General features: G+C 33.5%; 1 long non-coding RNA gene across 1 annotated transcript; it reads right to left on the reverse strand.

The window, feature by feature from the left end:
• Positions 1 to 2,862: 2,862 nt before the first annotated feature.
• On the reverse strand, positions 2,863 to 19,528 carry LOC144420851 (uncharacterized). The gene is made up of 4 exons (XR_013474754.1): positions 19,405 to 19,528; positions 3,444 to 3,605; positions 3,083 to 3,127; positions 2,863 to 2,999 (listed from the first exon to the last, which is right to left on the reverse strand). It is a non-coding gene; the product is annotated as an uncharacterized LOC144420851 (long non-coding RNA).
• Between the last annotated feature and the right edge of the window lie 2,478 nt (positions 19,529 to 22,006).

Below are 22,006 nucleotides of genomic sequence, written 5' to 3' on the forward strand. Positions count from 1 at the left end.
ACTGGCACTTGACAACAACATCTTGATCAAAAAAAATATATAAAATAGCTACCGAATTCAATCAATACTTTTCTACAATAGGTCAAAAATGATCTTCAAACATATGCCAGAGCTCAACTCCCTACGAGACTTTTCTGAAAAATCCCATTCAAAAATCAATATTTCTCGAACCAGCATCTCTTTCTGAATTAATAAACATTTTAAACCAAAAAACCTAGGAAAGCAGTTGGACCTGACAACATTCCACCCTTCTACTTGAAGCTCATGTATGATATTATTGCACAGGGAATACAGACATTCTTCAATGCAACTATAGATTTCGCTATTTTCCCTGGTGCTTCAAAATGTGCTAGAGTAGTGCCCGTTTTTAAATCTGGTAACAAAAAGCATATATCGAATTATGGGCCAACTTCAGTGCTCCCAATAATTTCAACTGTGTTTGAAAGATTATTAAATAGCCGAATATTATAGTTTTTGGAAAAACACAATATTAATAATCAATCTTAATTTGGATTCCAAAGTCATCACTCAACTAGTAATGCTATATTAGATTACACAAAAAGACTATACGACGCTCTAGAGAACAATAATACACTTGCTGCATATTCCTTGACCTAATGAAGGCTTTTGATACGGTCGACCACAGGCTACTAATAAAAAAATTACAGCACTATGGTATCCGTTGCAAAGCCAAATTGCTTCTAGAAAGTTTTTTGTCATATCGCATGGAATTCGTCAGAATTAGCACTGCTGAATCATCCTACTTACCCATAACATGCGGAGTTCCCCAGGATTCGAATCTAGCCCCACTATTGTTCATGATTTTTGTTGATGATCTACTAAATGCTTCTTCCCTTTTTACAAAATTATTCGCTGATACACGGCACTTTCAAAATCTTCAAAGTCCTTAAGTTGAGGTGAGTCTGAAACAAACAATTAATATTGAACTAAATAAAGTCGCAGATTGGATGGCCACTAATAAATTGACCATAGACATAGACAAATCAAAATCTATTCTAATCCAAACACCATTGAGACGAATGCTCACTTCAATTTTACCATTAATAGTGAACCTCTGGAATTAGTTGAATCATACAAATATTTAGGCATTACAATAGACAATAAATTACGATGGGATAAACATATTGACCCAATTATTGCAAAACTTTCAAGAGCTGTAAGAATAATATGCAAACTTCAAAATATCTACTTAAGCGTACTCTAACGATGATATATTTTTCCCTTTTTAATCCTATGTCCAATACGGAATAACAGTATTGGGGTCATGTCTCCAGAAGGTTCACAGCCGCAAAATTAAGTCCCTGCAAAACATAGCAAGTAGAAGGACCTACCAGGTTCAAAGTTTTACTTTGAATCGAACACAACAATCCTTGAAATATACCGGGTTATAAAGTCTGGCACAATATACCCTATTGCTTTCGCAACCTGACTTATTGCTCCTTCGAAGCCCAATATCGTGTATACCTCATAAACTAGTTCTGAGGGGAATCCCAAACGCCAAAAGACTCAGCACATTTTAAAGTCGATATATCCCATTTTAATTTGATTCAAAATGTCCATGTTACTGAAGGCTGACTTGAAGCGGCAGATCTAACGCATTTTAGGAAAGTAAACAAATCGTTTCGAATACATCTCCCATTGTAGGGATGGAGAATCTAAAAATTTGGCTTCAAATATTTTTGTTTCAAATTTTTATTTTCCGTCCATTGCAATAGAAAAAAAGTCAATCATCACTTTCTTGAATAAACTCACACCAAGAGACTAAAATAAAGTTAAATAGTGTATTTTAAATACTTAAATAGTGTTTTTTACATACATTTCAGAAAACATATGACGCCATATAGTAGTAGAAATCCAGCTGTGTTACGACATTTGCGATCGATAGCTCGTGTCTGGTTTGAATTTAGATTGTCAGTTTTTTTTTTGTTTGGAAGGGGGGGCGGGTAAATTACTATTCACAGACTTAGATGGTGCATTCTGCCATTTTTCTCTCATATGTTTGTTCGTATGTTTATCATAATTAAATTAGGATTGATTGTTTTACATATTTCATTATAATGTAAATTTTTTTAACCAAACATTTAATGATATTCGTTAATTGCCCATTTAATTTGTTAAACCTTGATCGAGTGGGGATGGGAATCCGTGTGCGACTAAGGATTTAAACCGGGGCAATAATTTATCCACCCAGCATCCGTATGAATTCAAAAATAATTTCTATCTTGATCCTTTATTTCATTCTCATGTGACGTTGCTGACTTTACGGGTTTAAACATTCATCTATCCTATCTTGCTTTTTTGTTGCAGAATTGGACTTGTCACAACATCAGAATTGCAATTATTCACAGAAACAAGAAATCGATATGTTTTTCAGAATTCATATTTCAAGTCGACAATACATTATATTAATTACTAGTTACGATGGAACTAAATAAATTACGAGATCTAAAGATTTACATGCCACTTAGCACTCCACTGCTCCCATGTCTGATACCAATTTCAGTCAGTCTTTTCTTGTTCTTACACTCTACATCTATATCGAAACAGGCATATTTAAGATCTAACATATTGAATATCAGTCTTATAGATTTTTAACTTGGATTTTTGACATAAAGAAATATTCACACGCGAAATCTTTTCAACAAGGCAAAACTTTCTGATTGACACAGGAGTATATACATCGCAGGGACAAATTAATTTTTTCAATGCAGGTTTTATTACTTTAACAATGTCATTAGTTTCCGACGTGGTCAAGCTTGAAATCTCCCCACAAACGAGCAACTTGTTGATTGACACTAGAGTAGATGATTTTCCGTTGTCTGTTTTCTATGTATAAATTTGAAACTACCCATATTGATACAAATCATAAGTCAATTTATTTCTATTCTGCTTTTATTATTTTTTGCTCATTAGATACATTTCGAATAATGTTATACACAATATATATCCATGTATATTCTGAACTTCGTGCAGAAAACCTGTGATGAAATAAAAGATTTATTAGGCAAATATGCATTTGATTCCGCTGTCCAAAAATAAAAATTTTGAAATATAGGATCACCTCATTATTCTTTGGAGTATTGCTCCAATGGTTCCACGAATTTTTCTAAAAATAAAAATAAAATTGAATCAAGAGTTTATAGGAAGTTTTTATTAGGGTTGTCAAAACGTGAAATCCAATTAATGATGTTTGAGTGGGCCTCAATTTACTGTCTGGCCGACAAATATTTGAACTCGGGCAACAACATAAACATATTCACCCACTCGTAAATTTGAAATGATTTCAATTTCTTCCTTTTTATCTCTCTTATGTCGCGTTGCTGAAACGTTTTTAAAGCTTTTTCTTTGACATATTATTTTCAATCAGGTTGAATTTGACATAGATTTCAATACCATAACTTCAAGATTAACTCTATATATACTTGCTATTCCTTCTCCTCTTCTTTCTTCATGACATGCAACCAAATCTATAGCTTGCAGCAGCATCAGTAATGAAATTACCAGCAGGAACAATAGTCGGGCATGAGCACAAAAATTCATATTCCGAGTCTGGGAACACCAAGTTAATATGTAGTGGAATTGAACTATTCATAAAAAAAATATATATGATATGAAAATTTAGGAAATTCGGTATTTTGTATAAAAAGTTTTTTGTCTTGTTAATTTTTTCATACAAATAACCACTTAACGTCGCGTTGTGCAAAAACACTTCAAGTACAAGTGGCAAAATGTAGGCTTTTTGTAGCAAGGATGAAGAATTTTGTCAGAATAGCAGTTTAATAATTTTGTCTGTTGTTATCCCAAAATACAACGAGTTCTGCATTACATGTTTATATGATTGATATTGGGATTACAAAACAAAATAAACTCCGTTTTACCAGTCATCGCCAAGATCATGCCTCAGTGAAAAGATAAAAAATGACAAAAAAAAGTTTAAAGTTGCAAGTTTGCTGTCTCAATTGTTTGTAAGCAAAATTATGCACAGCCGCTTTTAAGCAGTCACGTATTTCAAATTAACTACATGCTTTTGAAAAATAGCATTTCGAACGAATGAAACATTCCAAAGTGATTGAACGGAAAAAATATTTCCTTCTTGGGAATTCCAAAACCTATGGAGCTAACGAACGTCTATCATAAACATCACTATGCTCATTCTTGGTCTCATCTATAAAACAAATTAATCTTGTCATTACCTGTCATTACAATTTTTGCTCAGCGATATTTTACATCTCAAATATTTTACAGCTTTTTTTCTATGTTATTAAATTTAAACAAACAATCTAGTTATTTCATTCATAGGATAAAGTCTAACTAAGCTAGTTGCATTTTATGTACGATTGTTGTTGTTAATAGCAATGTAATCATATTTCATAGCTTGAAGCGTTTATTCAAATCTAAATTTTATTTGTGGCTCAACCTCATTTTTAGTTTTTATAGTAGTAACTTATAATACTTCGTAGCTTTTAAAGTGTCCACTTAATAGAGTTTTTCAACTTATAAGCGACCTCTTTTAGCTTAAAACAAATTCATAATACGATAGTTCAATTCCGAAATTTTATTTTTGTTTGGCGTACATTTTGTTTTTCTTCAGTAAATTATAGTACTTCGTAGATTGAGACTTGCCCGCATAATATGATCTATTAAATTTTAGGCGACCCCATTTAGCTTTAAACAAATCCTAACACTTATTTTTTTCAGAAAAATCTGATACCAATCATATTCTTCGATATATATCTTTCATATCTCCAAACAAACAAAACAGCCAACGATGCGTTTCAATTGATACAGATTTTTTTTCAGTCTATTCTATAGGTATTTTATTTTATTTTTATTATTCTTCTCAGCTTTTATTTTAGCACGACATGAGAAACTGAAAACTTTGGCCCACAACTGTATGCGAAGCAATTAATATCCAGTAATGTAATGTTATATTATAGTTTGGGCGTGTTGGCTGGTGTTATTTAATAGTAATATAATCCCTACGTATTTTTCTTTGTTTATTTTCGAATCCTTATTCATCGTAGCTCTAGGCGTATTTTCGCAATAGTGTTTGTTACATTTTCGAGTTTAACGTTCCGACTTTCTGCTTCAATCAAGGTCACGTTGTTTTAAAATTCGCAAATATCTATTTCGCTTCACCAAGCATATACATATTTATGAGAAACTTTAAACTGTCGCTTACAGTTATCCTCACAACTGTATGCAAACCAATCAATATCTAGTCATAACGGAACTGAACAAATCATGGAGCTATAATTCTGTCTGTCGTTATCACAGAAAACAACAAACCATACATTACATGTTTCTAATGACCAGTTTGTATTAGTCAGTTTCACCAGTCGTCGCCAATATGATGTCACAGTGAAAGATAAAAAAAAATGACAACAAAATTGTTTGAACCTGCAAGTTTACTGTCTCAAGTGATTTGTAAACAAAACTAGGTGCTCCCGAAGTATGCGAACCAAGATGGCGGACATCGGAACGTAACATGGGTAACAGGTTATGGTTAGGCGATAATTTTTTTCCAATTTTCCTCATTTTAGTCCTATTATTAGTTCGAAGACTAGCCAAGAGCCTCCCGTAGTATTTATACCTAAAATCAGTGGCGGCGCGTGGTCATTTTGACAACCGGGGCAAGCTACTGCGGGACCAAGTCACCCCCATATACGGGGACAGGATGAGCGCTGTAAGTTCTCCCATCATTTTTTGAGTATAAAAACCATTCCATCGGTAACAACCAATCGGCAAAAGCGACAATTTTCAACGATAAGAAAGTGTCTTTAAAACCGGTCCAAGTCAAGGGATTAATAAATATAGACATAGTTTATTTTGAAACCTCTTTCAAAAGGAAAGGCAATATTTACCCAGATAAATACAATGACATATTAACAGAAACTTCGGGAAAGCAGGCAAAACCTAAAATAAGGTTTAAAACGTTACTATGAAGAAAGGAAAGTTAATGCAAAGATAAGGACATGCGTCGCTCACTCATAGATATATATGCTGCTAGACTTCTACTGCTTGAACATATATGCAACACGCCGCGGTTTCTTGGAAGCAAAATGCTCAATAACGCGCTGATTAAAGTCATGCATCCCAGAAATAACGTTTCTGTGAATGGATAAAACAGCCAAGGAATTTAATCTATCTTGCTTCATTGTGTTTCTGAGATACGTTTTAATACGCTTCAGCGTGCTGAATGTTCGCTCTGCGTCGGCGGAAGAAATAGGCGTCGTCAAAATGATGTCCAGAAATTTTGCAGACGCCGCAAAGGTAGTTACTAGAGTGTTATCTATAAGGAACCCATAGAGCGCACAAGTTGATGTGATGTTCAAAAAAGTTTGATTGGTGTATATACATCGCAATTCATTTTCCAATTTCCCACGTTTATCATGGGGTAAAATTTGGAGACAGTAGCCAACAAATGGATGGGAAATTGACGTGCAAATTTTGAAAAATTTGTGGGGTTCATCAAAGAGAACGCGGCAAGGTGTTCAGTGCGCAGACGATCGCCTATTTGATTCACCAGAATGTCACAGCATTCCTTTGCAGACAAAATCAAACGCTGCGTTGTTTGCCCGCGGCGTAAAGAAGCACTCCATGTGTCGTCGTATTTTATTGTTTCCCGGATACGAGATACAGCATCGCAGAAGTCTGAAATACACGACTGCACAGACGCACCATCCATTAGCCTTGACTGCAATGCGCCGTATAATACATCCACGTGATAGAATCTTCTAGCAGACGCTTTAGACCTGCCGCCTCCCTCACAGAGCGTTCGTCCCAAACCGGAGAGCTCTGAATGCCATTGAAACACTCAATGAGCTCAGACCTAATTTCGGACACGCCCTGTACCACGCGTGATTGGAAGTTCCAACGTGTTGGTGCACAAGCTGGGAGACGGCGGCTACATATCTGGCGAAGGAGGTCAGAGCGCTTCGGCGAAACGGAAAAAAATGAAGAAAACCCCGAAACATTTGCAAAAAATATACGGACGAGAGGGGTATCAAGACACATATTTTTAATAACGAGGTTAAATTGGTGTGCATAACAATGTAAAAAATGCGCATGAGTAAAATCTTCTTTTATATAAACTTGAACACCATGTTTCGACCCACTCATAACTGCCGCGCCGTCATAAGTTTGAGCTATCAATTTTGACTTCGCGTTGTAAGGCTGTAACACTTCTTTCAGTACAGCCGATATCCCGCAAGCCGTGCGATCAACGATTGGTACAAAGCTGTGAAATCTCTCGGTAGGTTTACCATCTTTCACAAACCGAAAAATCACAGCCAGTTGGGAAACGCACTTGATGTCTGTTGTCTCGTCAGACCCGAATCGAAAGGTACTGGCAATTCTCAATTTCCAGAGCCAAATGTTGTAAATAAATTTTATACATTGAGTCGAGCAAATCATTTTGAATATCCTTAGATGTCCCTTTCAAAACAGTTGCGGCATCAAGATGATCTCTCAATACTGTATCTAGGAATACGGTGTATTCCACCATATCCAAAAATACCCCTCTATTAGAAGAGCCAGCCCGTTCATCGTCCCCACGGAGGGACAGCTCGTGACAACCAATGAACTTCAAAACATCTATCAATCGACCGAGAACATGGCGGTTTTTCTCGACGTTTTGGTTGTGCCGACGAATAGAAACCGCGCGTCCTTCATCCAACTGTGCTGCAATATTAACATTTCCGAATGTTCTGTATTTTACTGCATTGTCCAGATGCTCCATAGAAGATTGATGATCCCTGGCACGCTCGGAAAGATGTTTGAGATCTCTAAAACCAAATTTACACCAACGTGAGTCACGGGCGGTATCAAAAAGTAGGCAATAAAAACAAAAAAAGTGCATTTTTGTCCTCGCTATAACACAACCATTCGTGTTTTTTATACCAAGTTTCTGCGCAGAATGTACGCCGACGCTTTCCTCCGTCATGGGATTGTTCCAGTGAACAATTTTTTGGTTGATAAGGCCCAAGACGTTGTACCTCTAATTTTTGTTTCAGCGGCAGCTGCGAAAACGGAGTGCGAAGTAGTGCATCAACCATATTCATTATGAGGTCTAAGGCTAAGAAATGCGAAGCCGGAAAGAAGTGAGGAGCTCAAAAGGAATGTGGAAAATCGAAAGCAAATGGACTAAAGGTCTCTAACTGATTCAAATAGCGAAACAAGCGACAAAAACGAAGGCGAGGAAACGTGAATATGTGAATGCGTGAATATGTCAACACGTTGTTATAAGAAACGTGGCATTGTGTCGTCATAATTTCGGGGCTAGCCCCGATCGGCCCCGATGATTTAGTAAAAGAAACAGAAAACAAACGAGACAAACGCGGCGAGTGGAAGATAAAAGAGAGAATACGATATACAATGAGCAACCGGGGCAAAATCGGCGTCGCCCCGTCGACGTTTGGCGAAGGCTTTGCGAGCGAAAAATGAACCATGTCGGGAGAATATGGCTAGTGTAGACAGTCTGTGCAACCGATATTGAGGTATTTTTCGAATATTTTTTATTATACCGTAAAAACAACCGGGGCATTGCCCCGGTTGGCCCTATTGACGCGCCGCCACTGCCTAAAATTATGGCCTAACCCTAACCTAGTACACATATTTCATTCGGATGTCCGCCATCTTGGTTCGCATACTTCGGGAGCCCCCAAAACTAGGCACACCGCTTTGAAACAGCCACGTATTTTACTTAGCAACAATAGGGCTTGAACATTTCATAAATTTACATAAATTTTAGATAAAATATAAATTAATCGAATGTTTTTGAAATGTAGCATTTTGAATAAATGAAACAATCCATAGTGAATAAACGAAAAAATGTTTCTTTCTTGGGCATTCCAAAACCTATGAAGTTAACGAACGTCTATCATAAACATCACTATGCTCGTTCTTAGTCTCATCCTTAAAAACAAATTAATCTTGTAAGACCTGTCATTACAATTTTTGCTCAGCCATATTTTACATCTCAAACATTTTACAGTTTTTCTTCTATGTTATTAAATTTAAACGTACAATCTAGTTATTTCATTCATAGAATAAAGTCTAACCAAGCTATTTGTATAAAACATCTTATGTACGATTGTTGTTGTTAATAACAATAAAATCATATTCCATAGATCGAGGCGAGTATTTAATTCAAAATTTTATTTGTGGCCAAATCTCATTTTTAGTTTCCATCGTAGTAAATGATAATACTTCGTAGCGTATGACGAGTCCGCTTAATAGAGTTTATTAAATTATAAGCGACCCATTTGGCTTCAAACAAATTAATACTGTTTGTTTTCAGAAAATACCAGATATCAACCAAACACCTTCATATATCTCTTTTAAATCTCCAACCAAAAAAGCAGCTCAAGGTGCGTTTTACAACATATAGTTTTTTTTTAACAAATATTCCATACATGTCATTCATAGAATAAAGTTGAGCTAAGCCTATTGTATATTGCATTTAATGTACGATTGGCGTAATCAACAAAGTAATCATATTTCATAGCTTGAAGCGTGTTAATTCAAAATTTCAATTCTAATTTTTTTTTTGGTTTAGCATCCATTTCGTTTTGTTTTGAGACGTGCCCGCTTAATATGATTTTTTAAATTTTAGGCGCCACAATTTAGCTTTAAACAAATCCTAACACTTATTATTTTCAGAAAATTCTGATATCAACCAAACTCTTCCATATATCTCTTTCATATATCAAATTTAAAAAAAAAGCCCACGATGCTTTTCATAAAATACATCTTTTTTAGTTTATTTTATAGGTATTTCATTTTATTTTTATTCTACTACTCGGCTTTTATTTTCGCACGGCATGAGAAACTGCAAAATTTGGCCCACAACTGTATGTGAAGGAATTAATGTCCAGTAATGTAATGTTACATTATAGCTTGGGCGTGTTGGCTGGTGATATTTAATGGTAATATAAATCCTACGTGTTTTTTCTTTGTTTATTAGTGAATCCGTATTCATGGTAGCTCTAGGCGTATTTCCTCACTATTGTTTGTTACATTTTCGAGTTTAACGCTCCGACTTTCTGCTTCAAACAAGGTCTTGTTGTTTCAAAACTCACAAATATATATTTCACATCACCAAGCGTATACATATTTATGATAAACTTTAAACTGTTGCTTACAGTCATCCTCACAACTGCAATTATGCAAAGCAATGAATACCTAGTAATGACGAAACTGAACAAATAATGGAGATATAATTCTGTCTATCGTTATCACAGAAATCAACCAACCAAATTTAACATGTTTCTAAATAGCAGTTTGTATTAGTCATTTTTATTAGTTGTCGTCAAGATGATGCCTCAGTGAAAAATCAAAAATGGCAACAAAAGTTCTTGAACTTGCAAGTTTACTGTTTCAAGTGATTTGTAAACAAAACTAAGCACAACCGCTTTGAAATAGTTACGTATTTTACTTAGCACCAAAAAGGCTTGAACATTTCTCACGGTCGCGCTATTATGCAACTACATAAATTTTAGATAAAATATAATCGAATGTTTTTGAAAAATAGCATTTTGAATGAATGAACCATTCCACAGTGAATGAACGTAAAAAAAAAATTCTTCTTGGGCATTCCAAAACATATAAAGCTAACGAACGTCTATCATAAACATCACTATGCTCATTCTTGGTCTCATCCTTAATAACTAATTAATCTTGAAAGGTCTGTCATTACAATTTTTCTCAACGAAATTTTACAGCTTTTTTCTATGTTATTAAGCTTAAACAAACAATCTAGAATCTAGATATTTTATTCATAAAATAAAGTCTAACTAAGCTAATTGTATAATGCATTTTATGTACGATTGTTGTACCTAATAACATTATAATCATATTTCATAGCTCGAGGCGTGTATTCAATTCTAAATTTTATTTTTTGCCCAACCTCATTTCTAGTTTTCATCGTTATAATTTATAGTACTTTGTAGCTTATGACGTGTTCGCTTAATTAATAGAGTTTTTCAATTTATAAGCGACACCATTTAGCTTCAAACAAAATAATACTTTTTGTTTTCAGAAAATGCCAGATATCAACCAAACCCATTCATATATCTCTTTTAAATCTCCAAGCAAAAAGCAGCTCACGGTGCGTTTTACAAAATATAGTTTTTTTAACGAACAATCAATCCATACATGTTATTCATAGAATATAGTTAGGCTAAGCATATTGTATATCGCACATACAATTAGTGTAATCAACAAAGTAATCATATTTCATAGCTCGAGACGTGTGAGTTCAAAATTTCAATCCTAAATTTTATTTTTGGTTGGCGTCCATTTCATTTTGTTTTTCCTTAGTAAATTATAATACTTCGTAGCTTGAGATGTGCCTGCTTAATAGGATTTATCAAAATTTATTCGCCACCATTTAGCTTCAAACAAACCCTAACACTTATTTTCAGAAAATTCTGTGTCCACCACACTCTTCCATATAACTCTTTCATATCTCCTAACAAACAAAATTGACTACGATGGGTTTTACAAAATACAGTTTTTGTTTTAGTCTATTCTATAGGTATTTTATTTTATTCCTATTATTATTCTCGACTTTTATTTTTTGTTGGCCGGTGTTATTTAATGGTATTATAAGCCCTACGTATATTTTCTTTGTTTATTAGCGAATCCTTATTCATCGTAGCTCGAGGCGTATTTTCTTAATATATTTTGTCACATTTTTGAGTTCAATTTTCTGAGTTTATGCTTCAAACAAGGTCTTGTGGGATTGGAATCCGTGTGCGACTAAGGATTTAAACCAGGGCAATAATTTATCCATAAAAAATCGAAAATAATTTCTATCTTGATCCTTTATTTCATTCTCATGTGACGTTACTGACTTTACGGGTTTAAACATTCTTCTATCCTATCTTGCTTTCTTGTTGCAGCATTAGATCAATTTAACCTACTCAATCCTCAACGTTGAACACGACATGTCACGATGTCATTAACTTGCCACAACATCAGAATTGCAATTATCCACAGTAACAAGAGATCGACATGTTTTTTAGGATTCATATTTCAAGTCGACAGGACATTATATTAATTACTAGTTACGATGGAACTAAATAAATTACGAGATCTAAAGATTTACAAGCCACTTTGCACTCCACTGCGCCCATGTCTAATACGTATTTCAGTCACTCTTTTCTTGTTCTTACACTTTACATTTATATCGCAACAGAAATATTTAAGATATAACATATTGAATATCAGCCTCATAGATTTTAACCTGAATATTTGACAAAAAAAAATAATTACACGCGAAAACTTTTCAACAACGCAAAACTTTCTGATTGACACAGGAGTATATAAATCGCAGGGACAAATTGATTTTTTCCAATGCAGACTTTAACAATGTCATTAGTTTCCGACGTGGTCAAGCTTGAAATCACCCTACAAACGCGCAACTTGTTGATTGCCACTGGACTAGATGATATTTCAGTTGCCGTTTTCTGTGTATGTATTGAAATTACCCATATTGATACATATCATAAGTCGATTTATTTTGATTCTGCTTTTATTTATTGCTCATCAGATACATTTCAAATAATGTTATACACAATATATTTCATGCATATTCTGAACTTCGTGCAGAAAACCTGTAATAAAATACAAAACTTATTGAGCAAATATGCATTTTATTTCGGTGGCAAAAAATAAAAAGTTTAAAATATATTATTACTTTTTTATTCTTCGAGGAATTGCTCCAACTGTTCCACGAACTATCCTGAAAATAAAACAAAATTGACTCAAGAGTTTATAGGAAGTTTTCATTCGGGTTGGCAAAACGTGAGATTCAACCAATGATTTTCAAAAGGGCTTCAGTTTACTGTATGGCCAACAAGTATTTAAACTCAGGCAACAACATAACCATCCACTCATTCGCAAATTTGAAATGATTTCAATTTCTTCTTTCATATCTTTCTTAAGTCGCGTTATTGAAACGTTTTTAAAGCTTTTCCTATGACATACTACTTACAATCAAGTTGAATTTGATATTGATTTCAATAGCATAACTTCAAGATTAACTCTACTTACTTAACATTCCTCTTCCTCCTCCTCCTCCTCCTCCTCTTCCTCTACCTCTTCCTCCTCCTCTTCCTCTACATCCTCCTCTTCCTCCTCCTCTTCCTCCTCTTCCTCCTCCTCTTCCGTGACATTCAACCATATTGCCAGCTTGCAACAGCATCAGTAATGAAATTATCTGCAAGAACAATAGTCCGACAGGAGCACTAAAATTCATATTCCGAGTCTGCGAAATACTAAGTTAATATGCAATAGAACTGAACTAACTATTTATGATAAACAATATTACAAAAATCATTAGATTTGTTAATTCGCGTAAAATGTGTTTGATGTGTAAATGATCTCAAACAAATAACCCACCACCGCCGCGTTGTGCAAAAATACTTCAAGTACAAGTTGCAAAAATGTTTCATGACGAGAGGCTTTCAGTAGCAAGGTTGGAGATTTCTGTCAGAATGGCAGTTTAATAATTTTGTCTGTTGTAATCCCGAAATGCAACGAATTCAGCATTACATGTTTTTAAAATTGATACCGGGATCACAATAAGTAACACAACAACAAAAACTCAGTTTTACCAGTCGTCGCCAAGGTGATGCCTCAGTGAAAACTCAAAAATGGCAACAAAAGTGTTTGAACCTGCAAGTTTACTGTCTCAAGTGATTTGTAAACAAAACTAGGCACAACCGCTTTGAAACAGTCACGTATTTTTCTTATCAACAATAAGGCTTGAACATTTCCCACAGTCGCGTTATCATGCAACTACATAAATTTTAAATAAAATATAAATTAATTGAATCTTTTTGAAAAATAGCATTTTGAATGCTCATTCTTGGTCTCAACTTTAAAAACTAATTAATCTTGAAAGGCCTGTCATCGCAATTTTTGCTCGATATTTTACAGCTTTTTTTCTATGTTATTGAGTTCAAACAAATAATCTAGATATTTCATCCATAGGATAAAGTCTAACTAAGCTAGTTGTATAATGCATTTTATGTACGATTGTTGTACTTAATAACAATATAATTATACTTCATAGCTTGAGGCGTGTATTCAATTCTAAATTTTATTTTTGGCTCAACATCATTTCTAGTTTTCATCGTAATAATTTAGAGTACTTCGTAGCTTATGACGTGTTCGCCTGATTAATAGAGCTTTTCGAATTATAAGCGACACCATTTGGCTTCAAACAAATCAATACTTTTCGTTTTCAGAAAATACCAGATATCAACCAAACCCTTCCATAAATCTCCAACCAAAAAAGCACTTCACGGTGCGTTTTACAAAATATATTTTTTTACCAAACAATCTATACATGTCATTCATAGAATAAAGTTGAGATAAGCATATTGTATATCGCACCTACAATTAGTGTAATCAACATAGTAATCATATTTCATAGCTCAAGGCGTGTAAGTTCAAAATTTCAATTCTAAATTTTATTTTTGTTTAGCGTCCATTTCGTTTTGTTTTTCCTTAGTTAAATTATTTATAATACTTCGTAGCTTTAGATGTGCCTGCTTAATAGGATTTATCAAAATTTATTCGCCACCATTGAGCTTCAAACAAACCCTAACACTTATTTTCAGAAAATTCTGTGTCCACCACACTCTTCCATATAACTCTTTCATATCTCCTAACAAACAAACAAAAAATTGACTACGATGGGTTTTACAAAATACAGTTTTTGTTTTAATCCATTCTATAGGTATTTTATTTTATTCTCATAATTATTCTCGACTTTTATTTTCACACGACATGAGAAACTGCAAACACACAGTCAAGCCCACAACTGTAAGTCTAACAATTAATATTCAGTATTGTAATGTTATATTATAGCTTGGGCGTGTTGGCCGGTGTTATTTAATGATATTACAAGCCCTACGTACTTTTTCTTCGTTTATAAGCGAATCCTTATTCATCGTAGCTCGGGGTGTATTTTCCTAATATTGTTTGTTAAATTTTTAAGTTCAATTTTTCGAGTTTACGCTTCAAACAAGGGTTGTTGTTTCAAAACTCTCAAATATATATTTCACATCACCAAGCGTATACATATTTATGATAAACTTCGAACTTTGGCTTCCAGTCATCCTCATAACTTTATGCGAAGCAATAAATATCTAGTAATGACAGAACCGAACGTATCAGGAAGATATAATTCTTATCACATAAAACAAAAAACCATACATTACATGTTTCGTATGAGTAGTTTGTATCAGATATATCTTTCAAAATGTTAGATTCTTATAGTTTGCCTTGTAAATTCAGTTAATTTGTCCATAATGAATCAAAAATGATACTTATTTAAAGATGCGTTAACGACCTGTTACATACACTAAGAATAAGGTATTTGAAATATTGTTACCACATTATTCTTTGATGATTTTTTCCCAATACATCGTTGTTGGGTAATAACATCAAGCCTTGCTTACAGGGACCAAAATCTCTTTTTCTTAAGTACCACATATTCTCTCCTTTTCATCAATTACTTTCCTCTGTCTTTCACTTTTGTTTCACAGCTAAAACTTTTTATCTTTTTTTTATTTGGGTTTTCTGCGATTTCTTTCTCAAATGTTCCATATGGGAATTCCAATACCAAGTTTGTTATTCCAACTAATATGCAGAATCTGTAGAAGAAGTACCCATACAAACTCAGTTTTAACAAATAACCTAATCGTCAATGATGACATATTGTATGACCACGAATGTAGACAAAGTGTATGTATCTGTCGCCCAAGTCGAATGATCTGCATTCAAATCTAACCTCAACCCATTGTAAAACATTTTAATATTTACGTATTATAGGCCTACCTAGCATTGATCAGACAAGAACATTTCTCACAAATGTCCATTCTGTTGAATGTCTCAAGAGTATTGAACATCTCATATTGATACAAAATTACAGTCCAGTTTTATTTTCAAGCTTCATTGAAGTAGATATATGTTAGTCCTAATTTATTATATTATATGAATGTCATTGGATATAGTAGGATTCCTTGTATATTCAGAATTCCGCAGAAAATGCCTGAAATAAATTTAGATAAATGTTCATTTAGTACCGGTTATATACCAAAAAAGATAATTTAAAATTTACATTGACCTTATTATTCTTTGAAAACTTTATCCCAATATTTTTTTATCTCAATCGTTCCTCGATTCCTATTTGAAATACAAATATTGTAATGAGTTTATGCGGTGTTTCAACACTGTCCGTTACGATTAATGAATAAGATGGTAGGCTTGGATTCATTGTCCGACTAACTGTCGCATTACTAAAATATTTTCAAAACTTTCAATCGTTTTTCTTTCCAATCTTATTCAAAATTAAGCCTACTTGCTTCTTATACTACTCCATGTTGCCATGCAACAATATCTAAAGCTTGTGTCACGGATTTTATTATCCGTGTGTTTTATATTAGTTTGTGTTTTTTATATTTACCTATATTCTTTTCGAGGACACTTAATTTGGATATACCTCATCCGGGTCCGGTTACTAAGAGACTCCGACCACCATCAGGTCGTGAGAAGACAAATCCAGAATCTGAGTCTCCTGAGTCAATACACAGAATTAGATCAACATCTTTATACCGTGGTAATGGCGAACACGCCAGGATCGGATCATACATCTTCTACCGTGACACTTGCAACAACATCAGTAATGAAATAATCAGCAAGAACAAGAATCGAGTATTAGCACCAAAGTTCATATTTTGCATCTGTGCTATACTAAATTACTTTTTATTAGCGATGGAACTAAACAATAGATAGGAAAATAATAAAATCAAAAGTGAAAAAATTTAAAATAACGCTGGCGTTCAGTAGATTTGACCGGGACAAATACTTTATTTCATGGAAGGAAATAACGATTGTTTAAACTTGAAATGATTGAAACGTTTCATTTCCCCTTTGTGAAACACTGTAATGTTCATACAAGTATACAATGTGAAATAACAGCTATGTTTTGATTTGGCGTTTTTATAATGAGGTAACCGACAGAGAAACTAAGTTTTAGCATGGTGGAACATAACCACTGCGAATTATTCTTAATTTACTTTATTTGTTTCTTTGGACATCTTCAACAAAATACATTTTTAATTTTCTTCAAGTTTCATAGCATAACAAAGTTGGTGTGTTTATCATTCCGATGCATTAAAACTTGAAAAAACTCCCCTGATCTGCTTGTCCTGATCGAAGTCGAGAATATTTTTGATAAGGTAGACAATGGTACCAATACTGTAAATAAATTAATACTACTTTTTTGTATTTCGTGTCTAAATATGGGAGCATTGCTCTCTTGATTTCCCGTGACCTACCAAGGATATGGTCGCGTAAGCCGACATGCTATGACAGTTTTTTAACTAAGTAACTCGAAAGGTCACATACAAATTTATACCAAAGAGAAACCTTATGTTTGTGAAATATGTGAGAAAACTTGTTCTACAATAAGTAAGTCAAAAAGTCACATGCAAAGAAATCTTATGCTTGTGGAATAGGTGGGAAAATTTGTTCTACATTATGTAACTCGAAAGGTCACATACAAATTTATATCGAAAAGAAACCGTATGCTTGTGGAATATCTGGGAAAAGTTGTTCTACATTAGTACAAATCCATACATGAGAGAAACTTTATGCTTGTGCAATATGTGGGAAAAGTTGTTCTACATAAAGTAACTCAAAAAGTCTTATACAAATCCATACCGAAGAGCAACCTCATGCTTGTGCAATATTTGGGAAAACTTCCGGAGAGAAGCTATTCTTGTGTAAAATGTTTGAAAAGTTGTTCTACATTAAGTAATTTAAAAATTAACGTACAAATCCATACACGAGCGAAACCTTGTGCTTGTGCGATATGTGGGAAAAGTTGTAAATCGAAAAGTCACATACGAATCCATATCGAAGAGAAACTTTATGTATGTGCAATATTTGGAAAAAGTTGTACCACATTTGGGTAACTCGAAAAGTCACATACAAATTCATACCGGAGAGAAACCTCATGCTTGTGCAATATTAGGGAAAAGTTGTTCTACATTAAGTAACTTCGAAGGTCACATGCAAATCCATACCGGAGAAAAAAACTTAGGCTTTTGCAGTATATGGTAAAAGTTCCGGAGAGAATCCTTATGTTTGAGCAACATGTTGAAAAAGTTGTTCTACATTAAGTAACTCGAAAAGTCACATACAAATCCATATCAAAGAGAAACTTTATCTATGCGCAATATTTGGAAATATTTGTTCTACATTAAGTAACTCGAAAGTTTACATGCAAATTCATACCGGAGCAAAAACTTAGGCTTTTGCAGTATATGGTAAAAGTTCCGGAGAGAATCCTTATGTTTGTGCAACATGTTGAAAAAGTTGTTCTACATTGAGTAACTCGAAAATTCACATACAAATCCATACAGGAGAGAAACCTCATGAATGTGGGAAATATGTAAAAAGTTTTTTTACATTGGGGAACTTGGAAGGTCACATACAAATATAGACTGAAGAGAAACCTTTTATTTGTGGGATATGTGGGAAAAGTTGTTCTTCATGGAGTAAATTAAAAAATCACATACAAATCCATCCCGGAGAGAAACCTCATGAATGTGGGATATGTGTAAAAAGTTTTTCTACATTGGGACACTTGGAAGGTCACATACAAATATATACTGAGGAAAAACCTTATGCTGGTGAAATATGTGGGAAAAGTTGTTCTACATTATGTATCTCGAAAGATTGCATACAAATTTCTATCGAATAGAAACCTTATGCTTGTGGAATATCTAGGAAACGTTATTCTACATTAGTACAAATCCATACATGAGAGAAAACTCATGCTTGTGCAATATGTGGGAAAAGTTGTTCTACATTAAGTAACTCGAAAAGTAAAATATATGGGAAAGTTGAACAAAAATTGAGTTACTTGAAATATCTCATATATACCCATACCGGAGGAAAAGTTTTCCTACAACAAGTAACTTGAAAAGTCACATACAAATACATACTGGATAGAAATTTTATGCTTGTGCAATGGGTGGGAAAGTTTTGTCTACGTTAGATAATTTGAATAAAGAGTTTATGGATTTGGGTTTTCATTTGGTTTGGCAAAACATGATAAACAATTCAATCAATAACATTCACGTGGGCTTCAATCTACTGTCTGATCAACAAAAATTTGAACAACATAACTATCCACCCACTCGTAAAAATTGGACCGGTTTCAGTTTCATATTTTATATCTTTCTCATGTCGCGTTGCTGATACGTTTATATAGTTTTTCCTATCCCATATTATTTCCAATCCTTCTGAATTTGACATTTATTTCAATTGCATTACTTCGGCATTGACTCTACTTACCCACATTCATTCCTCCTGTTCCTTCCGATGCTCCTAGTTGGCATGTAACCATATCTATAGCTTGCAACAACATCAGTAATGAAATTACCAGCAAGAACAATAGTTTTGCATGAGCACAAAAATTCATATCTTAACTAAATTAATTTTTACTAAATTAATTTTTATTAGTGATGAAACTAAACAAATGAAAGAACTATATTAGTATCCAAGGTGAAAGAATTTAAAATATCGCTGGCGTTCAGTAGATTTGACTGGGACACTGATAACAGGATAAAATGTTTGAACTAATATATTTGGACCAAATTGTAGTTGTAAATCCTTGTCAGATTCTTTTTATGTTCAAGTCAAACAAAATAATTTGATAAAATGTAATTATCAGCTTACAAAAATCATGATTTTGAATTTGAATGTCTCAGCTTCCTGTGAAGAAATGGTGTATATCTGCTTCTGAAACTTTTAGGAAACAGTTTAGGGCCTTGCGTCAATCTTATATCGTCAATCTTATTTTATTCCATCCATGGATTACATATTTAGACTCTTGGAGCTGTGAAATAATATTTCAAAATTATGAAATTTATCGAATAAATTGAAATTACATCAAAAACGGTGGCGGTGGTGGAAGTTGGTGACTTCATTCAGCGGTGACTCTGTCTAACTTCTGATTGAGTGCGCTAGCCCTTTTCGGTCTGTGATGCCGATGTGCTATCATTGTAAATGATCATATTGATAGGTTTGAATTGTGACCAAGTCTGGGGATTTGTTAACGTTAATCAAGTGTAAATTATTGAAATAATTCACGATCCTTGACAAAAAAGAGCCACAGATGAACATTTCTCACCAACTCATCAAACTTTACTGAGCGACACAAAAACAGATATCTTCACAATTCATTTTCTGAGTACATTACATATTTTTCAGAAGAACTGTCTGCACATTGTAAGTAAATCAATACAAAAAAAAACAATATTTCTTGCAGGCGAACTCGAGATATTGATTTTAAATTGAAATGCTACATACTGAGAGGAAATGATATGCAATTAATTTTGGAGTTATTTGACGTGTTTCATTACCATTCTTCACGCGAAAAAAATGTTTGCAAATAACATGCAATGTGGAAATCACAGTATTATTTTTAATTTTATTTGTATCATTAGAAAAAGAGGGCAAGTAGACCTAAATTTGAGTATGGCAAAACCCATCCCAGCTCTATTTTAATTGTTTTATTAAAAAAAGTAATTGGTACAACCAAATGTAATATGGTAAACCATAAATTAATTTATACTTCGCTACTAACATCTTAAATTGAACACGTTGACTAGCTTTTCATTGCAAAATAAAGTTATGTTGAACTAAATTTTGAACGTCATTTACCTGTTTCTTTGTGCCGCAAGAAATCTCAATAAAATACTCTCCTCACTCTTAAGTCAATTATCTCTCGTTCTTCCATTTATAACCAACCGGAGACTAGGCTCAAGCGACAGAATCTTCCTTTTATCTCTGTATCTATCATGTAATATTCATCTCTCTCTATTTCTCAAGTACTCTCTTTCTCATGATGATTTTTAAGATCTCACTCTAATTGGAAAGAGCCTATTTAAATTGCTGTGATACTTTGATTGTCAATTCTAAATAATTAAATAATAAACGAGAATTGCTGACAATTGCCAACTATTTTTAACAAACGTATTCAATATATGATGAAGGTTTAATTCGTGCACACGCACGTACGGTAAGAACATTTTTTGTAGTATGTTTGGTTCAAAAACACAGGAGTATGAAACTTATCTTTATTTCACGTGACTGACCAAGAATTACCCTTGTTGAATACAAGTCATATGTTAATATAGTTAAATTCAGCTTTTATTGTTAACTGTTTATAAGATATACTGCAAATACTATTATATTTTATAGGATTCCGTGTTCATTCTGATATCCACAAAGAATGCCTGGAATGAAGAACAATATTTAGAATCACATATGCTTTTTTCCCCTTCGAGAATACCAAAATATTAAAATAAGTTTACTTTATTTTATTCGATAATTCGTTCTAATATTGATTTGATTATTCATCTCAAATTGTTATTTGAATCCGCCTTTTTAAACACAATTGCCACACATATTAAGAGTTTTTATACAATAATGTATTGTCAGGCAGTTCTGTATTTGGCATTGTGTACCAAGTTTTTCAAACTTTTTGGTTTAGTTGGTTAACTTGAATTCATTTACAGACCAGCAGGATTCGAACCTGATAAACAAATTATACATCGCTCTGATTCAAAACTTTTGGAATGAACCAATCAAATATTTCATAGTTTTATTATAGTTAGATAATATTTTGACTTGAATCAAAGTTGTTGAATTTTGTTGAATTGACTAAGAGTTAATTTGGCGTTTTCCCACTGTTCACAGTGAGTCTATGGGCACTTTTCTTGAAAGTTTTGAGTTTTTCGTATCAAACGAGTACAGCGTAAAGTAAATGGTGGGTTTGAATTATTAATTTTCGAAACTAAAACGAATATAAATCCCAAATTAACACTGAATATTTTATTAAAATCTAATACTGTAGTAAATACCAAATGAAACGATTTGAAACAATTTTCAA

Source organism: Styela clava, chromosome 1 (assembly GCF_964204865.1).
Source record: "Styela clava chromosome 1, kaStyClav1.hap1.2, whole genome shotgun sequence".
Classification (NCBI taxonomy): domain Eukaryota; kingdom Metazoa; phylum Chordata; class Ascidiacea; order Stolidobranchia; family Styelidae; genus Styela; species Styela clava.